The sequence below is a fragment of the Eumetopias jubatus genome, unplaced genomic scaffold (genome assembly GCF_037043125.1).
Source record: "Eumetopias jubatus isolate StellerSeaLion01/CBP00866 unplaced genomic scaffold, mEumJub1_p1.0 scaffold_5, whole genome shotgun sequence".
Classification (NCBI taxonomy): Eukaryota; Metazoa; Chordata; class Mammalia; order Carnivora; family Otariidae; genus Eumetopias; species Eumetopias jubatus.
The window spans coordinates 5,876,817-5,882,349 of NW_028274811.1; positions in this window are offsets into that span (position 1 = coordinate 5,876,817).

Consider the following 5,533-nt stretch of genomic DNA (forward strand, 5'->3'; position numbering starts at 1 on the left):
CTGTGTGTGTGTGTGTGTGTGTGTGTGTGTGTGTTTTTATGTGTCCTGGAACAGGACGAGGGGGTGGAGAAGGAGGTGAAAGGTACAGGAAGAAGGAAAAAGAAGGGAGAACAAGGGCTGAGGGAAAGGCCTGGATGACAAGAGGAAGTGGATCAGCTAAAGGAAGGAAAGCAGATGACCGGAAGACGGGAGCTGGGAGGAGTTGGGTGTGAAAGAAAGGCCAGGCGTGGAGGTGGGGGGAAGGGGGTGGTCTATGGCTACAGTGCCCTGCTGCTAATCTCTGGAGTTGGGCTGTGAACCCTCGGTGGACTTGAGTTTGCTGTAAGCCTGAAGACCTGGTCGGAGAGGACCTAGGCAGTCCCTGACAAAGTGGGGTACTCTGTGCTGGGTGCCGCATTTCCTGGGCCTCTTGGGCCTGCCCCTGAGCTCCAGGATGCAGAGCTGTCTCAGGGAGTGGCACCCAGAGTCCTGACCATGACCCCAGTGGGAATGTCTTTTATACTGCCGCCTAGAGCACACGCATAGAGCTGGCAAGCGTCCTCTGAGACGTACATCACGTGAAACACATGCTGAGAGTTTCTGTTCACTATTTTTTGATGATTCATTAGTGGGTTTGAAAACCCTGGGTAGGTAACTTTGTTCACAGATACCGTTCTGGAGCTTCACACGTGTGAGCTGTGGAGGGAGTGGGGTCACCTGGTCCCAAAGAGAGTAGTTCCGGCCTCCCTTCTGGGCTTAGGAATGCTGGATGTGCTAAGGGAAGCAGGGTCAGACGTTCATTTTAGTCTTTCAGATTTCTGTAGAGCTAGTTTTGTCTTCCCATGTGCTCCTCGATGGATCATTTAACCCTGTTTGGGGGTAGGGAGGTGGTCGATACCCATGATTTGCAGGCAGGGAAAGGCCCAGTGACACACTGGGCCAGGACTACTTTGGCTGCCAAACTCCATGTTCTTCACACTAAATGCTAAACAATTGCTCACCAAGCACATTGTTCTGAGTGCTCCGTGGTTAACATGAACTCATTTAATCCTCAAAGCAATTGTGGGTGGCAAGAACTCCTGTTTTAGAGGTGAGGAAACAGGCACATAGAGGTTCCTTTGCCCAAGGTCACACACCTAGTTGGGGTGGACTGGTGGATTTGAAAGGGGCCCATGCTGTGAACTACCCCTGATACTGGACCATTACTTTCTGTCCTTTACTGCCTTCCTCCAGGGATGCCTCCTCAGTCTCTGGTCTCCCCTTCATCAAGCCCCAGGGTGGTGGATGGGACCTGACTTCCTGGCCAAGCAGCACATGGTCTGCCTGAGGTGGTGGGCTGGGCAGGGGCAGCCCCCCCGGGAGAGATTTGAGAGGAGATGCCACCCTTAGAAGATACCGGCTGGTTTCTCAGGTTTCTCCTGAAGCAAGGAGAACTTTTGGGGTCTCTGGGTCCTGTTTCTCTTCCTTCCCATGTAGGTCCTTGGGCCACATTTGCCCTGTCATCTTCACATGCGGTTCATGTGTACTTGGCTCCTCTCCCTTAAGAACCCTATGATCCTCCTGTGTATGCAAAGCATGTACAAATACCAAATGCAAAAGTACCATGTATTAAAGATTTCAGGATGAACCTTGAGTTCAGAGATTTAAAGGTAAATCCAAAGAGTTCACCCAGCTCCCTGCAGCTCCCCTGCCAGGGGGGCCTTCCCCGAAATAGCTGGTGACCAACTGGCATGGCTGGTGCCGGTTGCAAGTTCCCATAGGTGGAGGGTCTCAGCTGCCTACGGAAGGCCTTGCAGGAATGCCGTGTGGTTGTGGGTCCAACAGCTGCTCAGGCCAGGCCATCACTTGTCTGGCTTGGCCTTGGCACTTCTACCTCTACCTGTGTCCCACAGCCCCTCCTTCACTTCCTGCCAGCCTCCTTCTCCTGGTTCCTAAGAACCACTGTGTCTGCCTTCCCTCCATGAGTCTTCCCTCCACCAGTCTCTTGTCCTTTGTTATTGTTAACAAATATTCAAGTAAATTTTAAAGATCTGATTGGCCTTATTGAACGACTCATGATCAGGCAGCATCCTATCTGGCAAGCAGAAAGGAGTTCTAAAGCACTACAGGAAGGTAAGGTTTTTAAAGGCAGGACAAGGAAGTCGTAAACAAACAAAAAAAGTTATTTTGGGCAAGGTCCCCTCCCTTCAGGGAACAAAAGGGTCTTAGGTGGATTACCTCATCAGTGCTGACCAGGAAATTCCAAACTGGTTAAAACTATATTCCTGGGGAAGATTGAAACTGCAATCAGGTTAGGTATGAAGCCCTGTTTAGTGGCATGGATTTAGCACAAGGGACTCCATTTTGGATCTCTTGTTTCTTTTTAACAGTCTTCTCTCTTTTCTGGGTCATCCTGGTGGAATCTCATTTGTGAGGTGAGTCACCTTCAGTGTGGACACATGGGTGGAGTCCCTGACCATGCTGTCCCTGAGCTGACCCCCCTGGGTATGTTCAGAATCCCACCAGGGCTGAGGGGCCAGGCTAGAAATGGGACATGGGGGACTGAGGATGGGAGCAGGGGCTGAGGCTGGGGCCCTGGCTGGGCTGGAGGGGTCTGTGTTTAATGTTAGATACAATGCCCATTTAAAATGAAAAGTAGGGGCACCTGGGTGGCTCAGTCCGTTGGGCAGCTGCCTTTGGCTTAGGTCATGATCCCAGGGTCCTGGGATCGAGCCCCACATTGGGCTCCTTGCTCCGCAGGGAGCCTGCTTCTCCCCTGCCTGCCACTCCCCCTGCTTGTGCTCTCTCCCTTTCTTTCTCTCTCTCTCTCTCTGTTAAATAAATAAATAAAATCTTAAAAAAATAAAAAAAATGAAAAGTGTAACTTACTTTTTACTTATTACGAAAGCAATACATGTTCATTGTAGAAAATCAGGAAGTGGATAATAATAAAAACATTCACACTTAAACATTCCCCCTTATCTCTGTTTATACCTACCAGGTTTCTTCTTGGGTAAATAAAACATTTATTCATCAATAAAACCCACGAAGTTACAGAAATATTTATTTGGCTTTAGATGAGTTGAACAGTTACATATACCCTATATACATTGTTTCATAACCATGTCAAATATTTACCTGCCCCATAATTTTCCTCATTTACCCTCTTTCTTGATAATCTTCAACAAACCTGGATTTCAGGCTTTCTGACAGGATTTCTGTAGAAATCAGTGGTTTGCCTCCAGTGGAGCCCTTGAATCTCCAAGGCCCTTGAACTTTGTCCCATCCACCTTCTGGGCTCACCTGGGCAAGTCACAGAATTTATACTTGGAGCAGAGGGGAGGGGAGGAGCACCACCTCTTTTGTTCTGAGGCACAGAGACCAGGTCCAGTGGTAAGTCCTATCATGTGAAGGAACTACTCTAGACCCAGCTCTAGCTCACTGCCTGTATGTCTGACCCTGGACCAGCCATTTGTCCTACCAGAACCTCTTCCTGTGAGGCAGGGACAATAGGGCCTCCCTTTGGGGTGGTTGTGAAGATTAATATGTGTGAAAGCAACCGTCTGAGTCCTCGAGAAATCTCTATCGCTGGTGCTATCTTTCCCCCAGTTTCATTTTTGATCCCACCTTATGGTGGGAGGAAGCAGAGTGGATACAGGCTTAGCTGTTGAGAGAAAGGGGCCTGGGTTGTCCTGAGGCTGTTTCTCTCTCTCTCCCACTGTCCCTTCAGCTTACTTGAAATCTGGCTCTTTATACTAAAATGCTAAGACAAGATGTTGAATTGGGTTCAGTGGCGCACAGAAATCACTCATCACGCTGTCTTATGTAAGTGAGAGCTAGGTGGTAGAGGGCTGCATAACAATTCCTGTGTCACCAGGGGCCCAGCTGTCTTCTGCCTCTCTGTCTCACTCCTTAGCAGGAAGTTTCCATCGTAGGTGTTATTCTGGCTGTGGGAGCCCTGGCCATCATGCTCATGGTTTAGGCAGGAAGAAAGAGGAAGGAAGAAGGGCAAAAGGTGAATCCCTGCAGCCAGTGCCCCTTTCTTGGAAGCCAGCAAACAGCCCGATTATAGCTCCTGGGCCAGAACCAGATCACACAGACATACCAGTCTGCTGCAAAAAGTAACTGTTCAGCAGAATCAGATTATGATTCCTCTTGCTAAGGAAGAAGGCAGTGATTGTGTGGGAAGTTTTGGGATGTCTGGCACACACTGGGCCTGGGAGACTGAACTTGGGACAATGACAGGATTTGATGGTGGGGAGATTTTGAGGAGTGCGTTAGGAAACTTGACCTGGAGAGGGGCTGACTTTAAGCCTCCTATGGCCCTAATCCTAGTGGACTGTGTGAGAAGCATGGCCAATGTGCTTATGGGGGTGAGGCTTTCCCAGGGTCACACATGACAACTGAAATTCTTAAAGGCCACTTAGCCCCAGAAATGCTTCTTGACAAGGGAGCAGATTATTTTCCCTTAAGCGTTTTTTTAAAAAGACTTATTTGAGAGAGAGCACAAACGGGGGGTAGGGGAAGAGGGACAGAGGAAGAGAGAGAATCCACAAGCATATCCCCCCACTGGGCACGGAGCCCGATGTGGGGCTCGATCCCATGACCCTGAGATCATGACCTGAGCTGAAACCAAGAGTCAGTCGCCTGACCCCTGACCAAGTGAGCCACCCAGGCGCCCCTCCTTATACCCCACATCATTCCTGGACCCTCTGCCTGCTGGTGCGCTATTGTGGGAAAACTTCCAGGAAAAGTCAGGGCCTGGCACCTTCTGACTGATCCCCATTTGATGTTTTTATTCCTGTTTTTTTTTTTTTGATGTTATTATTCCTACTGCTCTTTCTTTCTAAGGGAAGAAGAAGGGATTTACATTCTTGTGACCATTGCCTAAGCCATGTACCCACGGATCTGTGTGCCTTTTCCCAGGAGATGCCCTGCACAGCTGTATTAAAAAGCAGAGGACCTTTATCTGATAGGGGGTCAGTCTGGCAGCTGGAATAGAGACCCAGCATGATCCTGGCCTAAATAAGATGGTCTGTTTCTCACTTGCTCAAGGATCCACGTGGGTGGTGTTTCTGGGCTGCTACAGCGCATCCACACCCACCAGGGCTGTCTTTCATTTGTCATCCTGGTATCTTCAACACATGGATCTCAGACCCTAGTCAAAGATGGTATCCTGGCTCCCATCAGGAAGGAGGAGAAGAGGAGAGAACAAGCCTCTTTTGTTTTAGAACAGAACCCAGAATTTGTACAAACCTTCCCTCACCTCCCACTCACAAGAACTTGTTCTTGCTCCCCAACTTTCAGGGGAGACTAAGGAAATGGAGTGTCCACCATATGTTCAGCTAAAACTTCTCTCACCCCGTAAGATAGGTCAGCCTTCTCTGGGTACAAGCAATACGGCAAAACCTGTCAAAAAAAAAACCTCTCCTTGAATTTGCAAACACGAAACCAGCCCTACAAGAAATATTGAAAGGGGTCCTCTAAGCAAAGAGAGAGCCTAAAAGTAACATAGACCAGAAAGGAACACAGACAATATACAGTAACAGTCACCTTACAGGCAATACAATGGCAC